The 13,991-nt window shown below is 38.2% G+C and overlaps 1 protein-coding gene and 1 pseudogene across 14 annotated transcripts in view; one reads left to right on the plus strand and one right to left on the minus strand.

Annotated features, from left to right (window-relative positions):
• Nucleotides 1–13,991, plus strand: part of Pcdh15 (protocadherin 15) — a 1,553,555-nt gene that overhangs the window by 584,223 nt on the left and 955,341 nt on the right. The gene's annotated exons all lie outside the window — the stretch shown is intronic.
• Nucleotides 9,598–10,515, minus strand: Gm6407 (predicted gene 6407; annotated as a pseudogene).

Here is a 13,991-nt window from a genome sequence, read left to right on the forward strand (position 1 = left end):
GCCTTTCATTCTGAGGTACTGGCTGTCTTTTTCCCTGAGATGGGTTTCCTGTAAGCAGGAAAATGTTGGGTCCTGTTTGTGTAGCCAGTCTGTTAGTCTATGTCTTTTTATTGGGGAGTTGAGTCCATTGATATTAAGAGATATTAAGGAAAAGTCATTATTGCTTCCTATTATTTTTGTTGTTAAAGTTGGCATTCTGTTTTTGTGGCTATCTTCTTTTAGGTTTGTTGGAGGATTGCTTTCTTGGTTTTTCTAGGATGTGGTTTCCGTCCTTGTATTGGTTTTTTTCTGTTATTATCCTTTGAAGGGCTGGATTCGTGGAAAGATAATGTATCAATTTGGTTTTGTCATGGAATACTTTTGGTTTCTCCATCTATGTTAATTGAAATTTTGGCTGGGTATAGTAGCCTGGGCTGGCATTTGTGTTCTCTTAGTGTCAGTATAACATCTTTCCAGGATCTTCTGGCTTTCATAGTCTCTGGTGAAAAGTCTGGTGTAATCCTGATAGGCCTGCCTTTATATGTTACTTAACTCTTTTCCCTTACTGCTTTTAATATTCTATCTTTATTTAGTGCATTTGTTGTTCTGATTATTATGTGTCAGGAGGAATTTTTTTTTTTTTTTGGTCCAGCCTATTTGGAGTTCTGTAGGCTTCTTGTATGTTCATGGACATCTCTTTCTTTAGGTTTGGGAAGTTTTCTTCTATAATTTTGTTGAAGATATTTGCTGGGCCTTTGAGTTGAAAATCTTCATTCTCATCTACTCCTATTATCCTTAGGTTTGTTCTTCTCATTGAGTCCTGGGTTCCCTGGATGGTTTGAGTTAGGATCTTCTTGCATTTTCCATTTTCTTTGATTGTTGTGCTGATGTTCTCTATGGAATCTTCTGCACTTGAGATTCTCTCTTCCATCTCTTGTATTCTGTTGCTGATGCTTGCATCTATAGTTCCAGATTTCTTTCCTAGGGTTTCTATCTCCAGCGTTGCCTCACTTTGGGTTTTCTTCATTGTGTCTACTTTCCTTTTTAGGTCTAGTATGGTTTTGTTCATTTCCATCACCTGTTTGAATGTGTTTTCCTGTTTTTCTTTAAGGACTTCTACCTGTTTGGTTGTGTTTTCCTGTTTTTCTTTAAGGACTTGTAACTCTTTAGCAGTGTTCTCCTGTACTTCTTTAAGTGAGTTATTAAAGTCCTTCTTGATGTCCTCTATCATCATCATGAGATATGCTTTTAAATCTGGTTCTAGCTTTTCGGGTGTGTTAGGGTGCCCAGGACTGGGTGAGGTGGGAGTGCTGCGTTCTGATGATGGTGAGTGGTCTAGGTTTCTGTTAGTAAGATTCTTACGTTTGCCTTTCACCATCTGGTAATCTCTGGAGTTAGTTGTTATAGTTGTCTCTGGTTAGAGCTTGGTCCTCTCGTGATTCTGTTAGCTTCTATCAGTAGAACTGGGAGACTAGCTCTCTCCTCTGCGTTTCAGTGGTCAGAGCATTCTCTGCAGGCAAGCTCTCCTCTTACAAGGAAGGTGCACAGATATCTGGCATTCAGACCATCCTCCTGGCAGAAGATGAAGGCCTGAATTAGGGCCTTTCCCATAAGCTGTGTTGCTTCGGCCTGTCCCAGAAGCTGTTAGCTTCTGTAGTCCACACTCTCACCTGTGCAGACTAGTCTCAGAGGTATCCAGGAACCAAGATGGGGCCCCCAGATGCTCTGGCAAAGCTCTCCTTGGTGGGTTGGACACCTCTTCTCTGGCAGAGAAGGTGCCCTGATGTCTGGAGCTGGAAATGGGGTCTGCCTCAGAAGCTGTCCTCTAGGGACCTTGGGGTGTCCGCAGACTCTGCGCCCAAGGTGACCCAGTGCTGGCACAGACCAGAAGGGGCCAATCAATGAACTCTATTATAAGCTGTACTCCTTTGCCCATGCAAAGCTTGTTGAGTCCCAAGGAAGGAGAGAAATAGGAAATGGAGATACATCTGTTGTCTATATCATGTAAATCATGTTCCCATCATGATGTTGTTTCCGTGTTCTATGTTCGAACTCTGACTGTGCACTTGGCAACATCTATTCATTTTATAAAAAGTGAATATCTCCATGTTGAGCTGTCTTGTGGGCTGAAATTGTTTCTGATCACCACTAGTCCATGAAAATAGTGTCCAACTCATACCACTTTACAAAAATCCAACTCTATGATTTCTACAAAGTACTTACCATATTTCATGCAATATAATATTCTGTATAAAACACATCTTAGTGAGATGTCTGAAGGTGAGGACACCCTGAGTAGTTATTTATTTAACACCTTAAGAGGGTAATATTTAATTAAGATATTTAAAACTATGCTAAATAGATCATTTTTAAGGGGAGAGAGGATGGAAGGAAAGAAAGAAGAAAGGAAAGGAAGGAGAAGAAAAAGAAAGGAAGGAAGAAAATATAGCTCAAGTCATGAGAGGAAAATCATAAATATAACAACCCATAGAGATCCAATTAGTTGAAAAGAAATTGTTCTCATTATGTAATACTGGAAAAATATTTCAAACAAGACTTCATTTAATAATGTCCAACAACAACAATAACAACAACAAAAACACTTAAGTTCAGGGGTCAGAATACATTACAAAATATAACTGTAGTGACAACAGTACAACTTCACCAGGATTCCCGTGTATAAGATCAGTAGTCATAACTGAATGGATTCTTTTTCTGTGCTAATGATTAAAGTCATGGCCTTGTACATGCTAGGCTGCTGTTCTATCACTGAGATACACCCTTAGTCCTCCATGATTAGTCTGTGCACTAGCTGACTATCCTCAAATGAGATAAAGTGAGGTATTACACTTATAATAACATCAAAAAAATAAAAAGCAATCAATGAACACTTAAACAATATAACTGCGTGTTATACGGGAACTGAGAAAATCTAACGTTTATTAAAATAGCAACATAACCCCTAAATGATCTAGATATTCAATATAATCTCTGGCGACTGTGTATATGAATATGTGAGAGAATGTGGCAAGGCAGTCATAAAAGGTATATATAAAATCAAGGGCCTAAGGTAACCAGAACTATTTAAATAGAGAACACATCTAGAAAAGCTTCATTTTGGAACTCACTCTAAGACTATAGTAATTAACACTGCATCTTAACAGTTGTGATCTCTTCCTGATTCTGAATATATTTCCAGTATCTCAGCTCTTCAGCTCCAAACCTATTAAGTATATTCTAAAACTTATATTCTTCCAATTGAAGTGTTTTTTTATATTTCTAGATTATGTACTCACTCTGTAAATTATATATAAATTTTCATTGTGCAGACCACTTTATATTCCTATTGATTGCTGTGAACTTTTAGAATTATATTTAATTTTAGAGGTAAATATTTAAGTTCAGATATAAATCTAATATTATGTGAAGATCTATCACATGTCTTTAGTAACAGACATGGAAGGAATAGGGGATAAATAGCAGAACAGAAAAGTCCCTGCACAAATTAATGACATAGATATCAAATCGCTAATTTATCAATAATATAAGATCTCCTAGCTAAATAATAATACCTAAATAATAAATGATTTCCAGCTATGCACAAAATATTTCTAGAAACTCATTGCTTTTATTTTAAGTAGAATAGTCTTTTGATAAGGTTTCTATACCTCATTTTCTTTGTTTGTGTTTGGGGTTCATTGGTGTATGAATTCAAATCAATTGACCTTTTATATTTATATTTATGGGGTGCAGTGTAAGTGGGACCCTTACATCTTCTGAACATGAGAATAAGAGGTGAAGCAATCACCCATGGAAAAGAATTTAATTCTCCATGGCACAATTTTCAGAGTTATTACAGGGTCATTCCAAAGTAGGAGAGCGACAATATACTTGCCATAAGAAAGAGAAAACAGAATCCACACTGAATTGTGAATTTAATATTACTCATATATAATATAGAGGTTTACAATTTGATCACAGGTTTTGTTTTTGTGTTGTTGTTGTTGTCACCAGAGGGCACTAATTAAGAGGAGCACACAGCTCTCTGGCCTCTCAGCTGTCAGTTGACTTGAGACAGAGAATACATTGTATCAAACAAAGCATCAAGGATACAAGTGTGGTGTACTACTTTCTCTTCTTTTCTGTTCTGTCTCCATATTATGCATCAAATGCCAGATATAAATTCACATCTCCTCATCTTTGTCTCAGGAATCACTATGTTTCCTGAACTCTGTATGTGTTGCTTTTAGAGATTGGTGGTGGAAAGGAGAGAGGTTAAATCCCAAAAGAAAGCTATAATACTTCAGTTATACTTAAATGTCCACCATTAACAAAACCATAAAAAACCCTTCCATTCATAACTTGAAGTTCCTCAGGTTTGGGAGAATAGCATTGTTTATTTTCTAAAATGAAGAGAAAGGCAGATTGATGCTGAACCTGGCATGACCATCCATTTTCCCCAAGGGTTGGATGTGACTCCTGACATCCTTATTTCTGAACAGTGCCATACACCATGCTGTGATGCTCTGAAGTATAGAACATAGATGACTCAAGTGGGTAGATACTCCTAAAACTATAGAGCATAACACATACCAATAGGTAATTATCATGCCGAGTTTACATAATCATACATAAGGTTATCTTAGTAGCTGTATTTGTGTTTCCATCTTAGCTCTTTATGAAATTTAGAGCAAGGAACAGAGATTCACAGCTACTTACTGATTTTTTTCTTTTTTTTTATTACGTATTTTCTCAATTACATTTGGATGGAGCCAATCATATTCTGATGCTGTAGTCTACTCTGTGGAATTGATGGGTTATATAGTCATCAAAGACAGAACCCACTCGTTTCTAGTACTTTGAGGCAGAGCAGTGAGAAGCATTACATGGAAATCCTGGTATCTAAATGTATAATATAAATCTCAGGACATGTAGTTTTTATTAGTTACAGAAAGAGGTTCAAAAAACATATCAGGCACATATATGTGCTGATGTGATTTAACTGGTCTTTCAACCTGATAGAAAATGAAACTGTAATTCATCTGAGGACACAACTGAGGAAAGGAAGTCCAGGGTCAAAGTTTAGAACCAGAATAATTCAGTATCAGAATTCAATATCAAGAAGGCAATGTGTGCTACTTTTGAGACCAAAGGTTATTTTCCCCCCCCTTCAGTTCTGTAGTCACCATGGTCTAAAGGGGGAAAAAATATTTGAATTGTCTTTGCCTTGGTCTCCTTGACTACCACAATGGAGCTGATTAAAATACTTTGCAGAGCCTTGGTAAGGACTGAGAAAAAAAAAATTTATTCGCATACAATGCACATCTCAATGTCACATAGATACCGGAACGTGCATTATCATGATCCCCATGGTGCCGCTCCCTTTGGAATACAAGCCTCATTTTATATTTGAGTGTTGATTATTTTAAAAGTAACTGCAAAGTCACATAGTGATTCATTGAAATCAATGATTTGTTTCTACCCAGCAGAATATATCCATGGAAGCATTGACAAATTGACAAGAAGAAATCTCTCAGAAAGATTGATGTGAGAGTGCAACAGAACTCATCAGTGTCACACTTCATAACTCTTTCCAAGTGGGAGTTGGAAATAATTTTATATATCTGAAATAAATATTAATTTTTTATTTGATAAAGTGGTCCTAAAGGAGAGTGGAAAATAAAATACCCCAGAAATAACAGAATGCTATTTGCAGGAGATGCAGTAAAAATGTGGTTTATCCTTCTTGCCAATAATGTTGCTAATTCATAATTTTGACAGGAACCCATTCCAAGTCATTTGTAAGAGACAGAAATTGTCAAAAAGCTTTTATTACTCAATTAAGGAATCCATATGAAATTGATTACATGTGTCTTCCCAAATGTTTTATTTTTCTAGAAAACTCACCTATTCAATCAAACAACAAATATTAGTTGGATTCCTTGTCTCAGGTATTTGAAAGATAAAAATACCTGGGTTAAGACTTGAGAGAGTTTACCCTCTTGTTGGTAAGATTATCATAAGAATATATACATATATATATATGTATATATATATATACACATATAGGTATATGTATATATACATATATTATAAATAGTGTAATATATTATATATAAGATATATATCTATAGCAGTGCAATATATAGGATTTAGATATATTTTAGATATAATATTGTAATATATGTTATATAGGATATGTATATATATAGGTGTGTGAGTATATATATATATATATACATATATACATATATGTATATATATATATTTTGTGTGTGTGTGTGTGTGTGTGTGTGTGTGTGTGTGTGTGATAATACAATGTACAGTGGTTACAAGTTTTACGATTCAGGCAATCTTGAATGCAGAGGTCACACCTTCATTGATACAGACAAAATAGACAGATAACAGCCCAAGATGTTAGCATAAGATGAAGAACCCAGATGATGGAACATGATAGTAGATCAAAATGATGGACAAAAGCTGGCTTTTGTAACAAATAATGGGATTGTGCCTCATATAAGACATGGGGAGATTGGGGAATTCCATATCTGGGTGGTGAATTTACCATGCTCAGATTATTAGTGATCCTTGATTTTGCTTCATGTACAAGGATATATCATGTGGTCTAATACTTCCAAGAGAAATTAGATATTAAAATTTTTATGTGAACTTCCTTTAGAAATAGTAGCAGCTATTCTAGTTATTTGATAATTCACTTTAAAATGAACTAAAATCATCGGGTGGGTATGATATTCAACCCCTTTAATCCCAGCACTTGGGAGCCAGATACAGACAGATAACTGTGAGTTAGAAGCCAGCCCAGTCTACAAAGGGAATCTAAAGACAGCCAGGGCTCTGTTATACAGAAAAACTCAATATTGAAAAAAATAGTAATAAATAAAATAAAATAAAATGGCTGAACAACACATATTTACTCATTCAGATTGGCCTATTCCCTAACATTTTGCATCTGTGCTGTGGGAGGGTAAAGAGAAAAACTGGAGGGTAAGAACAGTTTAGGAAGCTGAAGACTTCATTGGAATTTCTAGTATAGTTGCAGTAGTGCTAAAGTCACCCAACTTTCCATTAGCCCAGGTATGTATCTAAAGGCAAAAGTGCATCTCTGGTGTAGAAAACTACCAAACAAACATAAAAATTAAGAGAAGGGCTATGATATGTGAATATATCTATATAAACTTTAAGATCTTATTGAAGGGTAAGATAAAAACATTAAAGTCTTCATATGGTTACAACATGTTGGTTGTATCTTAAAATTGCAGAAAAGAGTCTGGCTTGCCAGCTGAGTCTTCAACACTGCTAAATGATAGTAAAGACAAGAGGAAACACTCACATGTACAATCATGAGAACAGGATCATTAGAGACAGGATGCTTTTGAAACATTCTTGGCTTCTGTTTTGTTTTGTTTTGTTTTGTTTTGTTTTGTTTTGTTTTTAAGTAATTTCATATGTGGACTATCCATATCAACAAGTATTGTTGAATTGGCAAAGCCAGATTAAACCTTATGCATATTTAACAGTTTTCTGCTGCTTCACATATGGAGAAAGAACACATTATCAGAATATTCTGTTCTGAAAAATAGCATGCTTCTTGAAAGCCAGCATACACTAGGTTCAAGGTCACTGTTAATCAATATTCATCAAACTGGTTTCTAAACGAGTAATTTACAATTGCCAGCCATACCTATAGGATTATGTTGATGGATTCTTCATGCGTTGAATTTGACCTTCCAGTTGAAAATGGGAAGCTTCAAGGTAGAAATTTTTGAGAAAAATCAAACTGATGGTAAAATTGTGTATATCTTCATCACCTAACACATGCAGAATCCCTTTGAATTGTATGCCCACTTCATGTTCTCCTGAAGTAATTGAGATCTTAAATTTCAGGAAAGCACATGGTAAGCAAAGGCAAGAAAACCTGAAACTACTATCTTTGAGAAGAGGTAGGGAGTGTTTCTACCTAATTTTCCCATGAGTATGCTTTTGGAAAATGACAACCCCTTTCCTTTATAGGTGGGCAAGAGTGATATTCTGAATATCAGGTGGGCTGATGGTCACTAGAAACAGAACAGATCATGAGTGTTACAGGGTTCTGTTATCCTCCTGAGAGCCAGAGATGCATGCTCAGCTTAAGGTTGTCTCCAAATCAGAAGGGAGTAAAATGTCCACAAGCAGAAAGATCCAGAAACATATCCCCATAGTTCTGATCTTAGCAGAGGAGGCCAGCCATTCCTTTAGACATCAGCTATGTCATTTTCTATAATTAGTGTTTACAGCTTAAGCAATATAGGAGTGCCATTCACTGTCTGTCATCATCACAGTCTTCTTGCAAGTAAACTATTTGTGAGGTCCTGCAAATTGGTATTTTCTTTCTTTAAAGTGCTGAAACTAATTCCCAACACAAGTGTTTTCCTCCTTGCAAATAAATCTTAATTGCTTATGCTCAGCTTATGTTTAACATTACCTTGCTCTAGTATAGCTAGCTATATAAGGCATAAGGCACAGTGCAATAGAGGAACTGATCAATAGAAAGTTAGCAAGAGGAATGACCATCCAGAGACTGCCTCACCTGGGGATCCATCCCATAAACAATCACCAAATCCAGACACTATTGTGGATGCCAACAAGTGTTAGCTGACAGAAACCTGTTATATCTGTCTCCTGAGAGGCTCCAACAGTACCTGACAAATACAGAGGTGGATGCTTACAGCCCACCATTGACCTGAGCACAACCTACCATTGAACTGAGCTAGAGAAAGTACTCAAGGAGCGGAAGGGGTTTCCAACCACATAGGAGGAACAACAATATGAACTAATAGGTACCCCCAGAGCTCCCAAGGATTAAACCACCAACCAAAGAGTACACATGGTGAGACTCGTGGCTCCAGCTAAATGTGTAGCAGAGGATGGTCTAGTCAGTCATCAATGAGAGGAGAGGCCCTTGGTCCTGTGAAGACTCTATGTCCCAGTGTAGGGGAATGCCAGGGCCTGGAAGCAGGAGTGGCTAGGTTGATGAGCAGGGGGAGAGGAGAGGGGATAGGGGTTTTCGGAATGGAAACCAGGAAAAGGGATAGATAGTATTTGAAATGTAAATAAAGAAAATATCTTAAAAAATGTAAAAAAAAATTTAACTGAATCAGGATCTAAGGATAAAGTAAGGAAACTCCCTTTGGAAGCCTTCTAGGACATCTTTTTAAAAATTGAGAATCACTCAAATAGATGTGATATTATTTCTACACTCCTCCTACCCTATGTCCTGAATAAAAATATAGTTAAAAAAAAAGAAAAAGAAAGAAAGAAATAGCAAGAGAATGAGTGTGAGAGAGTGAGAAAGAGAGATAGAGACACAAAGAGACAGGAGAAAGAGTGTGTGTGTGTGTGTGTGTGTGTGTGTGTGTGTGTGTGTGTGTACTAACAGGAGATTGTTATGTTAGTGGCTAGGTAGTACAACCAGGCATGCAGGGTAGACAGAGAAATTGAAAACCTCGCAGCTCTCCTGTCCACAACACCTGATTCCTTAGCAGTCTGAATGTGGTGATAGAAACCTCACAGTTTTCTGGAGAGTGGGTGGTTTTCATTCCTTTTTTTTTTTTTTTTTTTTGTCTCAAAAAAGCTTTATTTTTACTTGGTCCAATACTTGACAGAGGCTCCAGAGCGGTTACAAAGCTGCCTAGTGGCTTGAGAGGTTCATTCAGGTGGAGGTCCCAAGGCAGGCTGGTGCAGAGCAGAGGTGGAGCCCCTTGGAAGGCACAGAGGCCTCCTAGTCTTGCTCGAGAGTGAAGCGCCAAAAGAGATACTTGCCCAGAGATCCCTGGGGCACGCCAGTCTGTGCTGGTTGTGGCCCTGCTATCCTATGGAGGTTGGTCAGGTGGTTGTCCATCTTCTTGGTGAGCTTCACCGCCTGATCCAGGAAGTGGCTTTCAAAGAAGTTACAGAGATGAGGGTCTGTACAGGCAAACCCAAGGACATGCAGATCCAAGAGGGCCTGGTTCAGGTTCTTCTCCATGGCCAAGGCAGCTTCCATGGCCTCCTGGGTTTTACCCTATTCATCTTGAAATGGCTTCTGCACATCCTGGAAGAGTGCACGGCCCCCGTGATCGTTCTGCAACTCAAGGAGACACTAGGCATCCTCTTGCTTCTCCTTGGCCAATTCGCGGAAGTGGCCTACGCCCTCCAGAGCCACCTCATCCCACTCAAAAAAGAAGCCCAGAGAGAGGTAGGTGTAGGAGGCTAGCAGATGCAGGTTGACCAGGCAGTTCACAGCAGCTTCCACTTCAGTGGAATAATTCTGACGAATCTGAGATGTCATGGCTGATCAGGAGTATGAGCTAACCGCAAAGAGATGGTGCAGACTGGTCCTAGGAGCTGAAGGCGGCAAGGAGATGGTCCAGGAGGCTGCGACTGGAGAGACTTGTAAGGCAGCTGGAAGCAAGTACAGTGGGAGTCCCTGAGTCTGTTCCGTTCAAACACAGTTAAAGCAAGACACAGATCCACGGGACCTCCAAGGCTCTGTAAGCCTAATGAAGCCGGGTTCTTACATCCTTGAGGAATGGCAGCAGCCAGCAGTGCGGCGTCTACTTGATTCCAGATCCAGTTGATCTGACAATGAAACTTAAGTATCACACAGTTGACTTAATATTTGTCAGTGACATTCACTATACTTTCTTCTGAACCATGAGGTTTATAGATTCAGTGTCCTGTAATAAAAAGAAGCCCTGACCACTATTCTTCATTTTTGGCTGTTTCTGTGAGCATGTCCGTCTTCTCACTGAAGCCCATCTGAACTGTCCCCCATATTCAGTACTGGAGAAAAACATATCTTATATTTCAAATTAGAGTAAATATGGTAGCATGACACCTCAACTCATTAAAAATTAATATTAATCTCTGCTAATTTGGCAAAAAATGATTGACATCTGAGAGTGGACTCAAAAATTACTGATGCCTTTGAGAGAAGAAAGCTATGCTATTATCAAGTCACATCTTACGTGTTTTTCATGGTTACCAACATGTCAAATATTTATTAAAATGGAACTGCACCAAAACAGAGGTGTTAGCGACTGTACAGATGAACTCTGATGCAAAGAGTTTTTCATAAGCAAGGTATACTGTCCACCTAGTTACTGGATACAGTTTCTTCCTAAAGAACATCAGAGAAAACTGTAGTCGCTGTCCTGAGTTCCACAGTCTTTACAATGGTGTCAGTGTTTGCATTGATGTCTTCTCCATAGTTAGATTGTCTTACAAATCTAAAGGATGATTTCTCATACAGCACAACAGGTAGAAGCTGAAACAGACCCAAGTGTATATATACTTTACAAGTGGTTCCATAGTGAGAGAAATCAGGAGATCCATCGCCTTACCTATAGAGGTATAGAGATAGATGCGTGCTGGGGATTGCTGATATCTCTGTTCTGGCAGCAGAAGCTTGCATGGTTCCCCCTGGATGCCAGGTGAGAGCTGCACATCTGCCCTGACATTCACATTTCAGAGAGAGGAGAGAGGGAAAATGTTTCTGTAATATTAGAAAAGATCCACTTACGTTTTTTCTGTCCTGAAAAGTGGGTTTGCAATATAGGAAACTGGTCAGTTTATCAGAAGTGCGGATTTGAATGAACTTCAGAGTACAGATGTGAATTCTGCATATGACAAAGTTCTTGTCATCTTTCCTATCATGATAGGCAGAGTGATAAATACAAAGACAAATCCTTCTTTGTCCATATTACTTACTAGCTCTGGCAATAATAAGTGATGAACCAATGCCCTGGACCATGTAGTCTGTTTATTATTATCTTATGATCACTATCATGACATCTGACTAGCCTAGTATGAACGCATCAAAGACAACATACCCAGTAACATCCCCAGATCATCACCATCTGTTTCCTTCTTGAGGCATCTTTCTCTGCCACAGAATGGCTTGTCATAGATAAGAACTGCATCCCCAGTTTGTCCAGTGAAATGAAGGCTACAGAGAGAAAGGCATGGTATTCAATACCACACTGTCATTGGTGCATGTGATGGGTACAGTTTGACACATTCTAATTACCAAAGCAAAATGGAGGAAGAGTTGGTTCTGAGGAAATGCCTCATGCCTGTTATCTGATGTCATCCTCATCCCAGAACATGACAGACCCAGTATCAATTTTTTCAAACAGGGTTTGAGGCTTAGAGAGTTTTAATACATCACCATATGTCCAGTGTGGAAAACCAAGCGTCAGAATTAAAATATTTACAGTGAGAATACACAAATGCAGGGTGTGTGGCACTAATATCACATTCATGAAAAGATGAGAAGTCTTGATTTTGCTAATAGTTAGGAAACCTGTTAAGTTTCCTTACTATTGAATACTGTATTTTTAGTTTGAGTATTCTTCTGAGAATTTTCTTCCTTAATACGGTGTGTAGACCATTTCTGACCCCTCTTCTCACCCCAACTCTTCCCTCCATCCTTCTCAAATGCATGCCATCATCTACAACTATTGTTGTTACACACAATACATATTTATATATAATGTAAAATCTATAATATATAGTAAACTGTCTATTGTTGCTCCTGTGTTTACTTGTTTAGAGTTGACCCCTTGCCCCTTGGGATACAATAAACTACTGGGGTCTCAACCCTGTTAAATACAATTCTGCCTGCCTCCCTCAGCAGTCTCCTTTTACCTAGGGATGTGGCTCTGTGAAATCCCCACTATCCATATTTATACTGTTTATAGCCCACAATAGATGCCTATGTAAATTGGAACTTCTGTTTGGACAACTACTTTTTAAATTAATTTATCTTTTACATAATTTTTTATAAAATATATTTTGATCAAGATCATATTATTTCCCTTCCCCCAATGCCTCCCAGATACTTTCCACCTCCATAGACTCCAAAGTTTGTGTCCTCTCACTCTCCAAACAAACAAATAAAAACAATAGTAACTAAAAAAAAAATAGTAAAACAAAACAGAAAACACACATACAAAACATAGAGTCCATTCTGTCTTGGCAACTGCACCCCGGCACAGGACTCCCCTTCATGGTAGTTTATATAATGAGGGAGACGCCATTGGAGAAAACTGATTCTCCTTTCCCCAGCAGGTATCAGCTAACAATGATTTTCAAACTGTAACATCAGAAGCAAACTGTTAAAGCAGCAACAACAACAACAACAAAATCCTTTCAAAATTAGATTGTCCCAATCTCTTTAGTTGTTCCAGGTGGTTTTCCTTAAGCACTTCATCAACAATTTTGAACAGCTGGCTTAAAAGCAAGTATTCTCTCCAAAGTCTTTTACAGCCAAACACTACATATTAAAACATTGTAAAAAACTGAATCCTATATTCACCTCATGTCAATTGCCAACAAGTATTTCGGTAGCTACTGCACCTTCAGGAAGAAGCATTTTTATCCCTTTATATCCACACAGTTCCTTGTGCTAAGTGCTGCTGGGATGGGTGACTCGTGTTCTAGAGCTAATTCCATTGTGCCCAGGGCCTTCATGGCAGTCAGAGTTATATCCACCTTTAGTCAGTTGCTGAGGTAGAATGTTCCAAAGTTTCAGAAACCTTTTTTTTTTTTTTTTTCAATTTTTACTGTTTGGTTTGGTTTCTTTTCTTTTTTCTTTTTTAGTTATGTATTTGTTTATTTTATTTATATGAATAAACTGTCACTGTCTTCAGACACCAGAAGAGGGCATCGGATCCCATGACAGATGGTTGTGAGCCACCATATGGTTGCTGGAAATTGAACTCAGGACCTCTGGAAGAGCAGTCAGGGTTCTTAACCACTGAGCCATCTCTCCAGTCCTGGTTTGGTTTCTTTTACAAGGCATGTCCTGACTGACAAGTAGCCCATGCTGGCTGACTTTGAACCCTCCTTCACCAAAGTCACAAGAGCAGGTTTTCTAGGTGTGCCTTAGAATGACCTATTCAAATGTTCTTTTAACTCTGCTCATGAAAGAAAGACAATGTAAGGCTCTTCAGTGACCAGGGCTTGGACAT

This window comes from Mus musculus, chromosome 10 (genome assembly GCF_000001635.26).
Source record: "Mus musculus strain C57BL/6J chromosome 10, GRCm38.p6 C57BL/6J".
Classification (NCBI taxonomy): domain Eukaryota; kingdom Metazoa; phylum Chordata; class Mammalia; order Rodentia; family Muridae; genus Mus; species Mus musculus.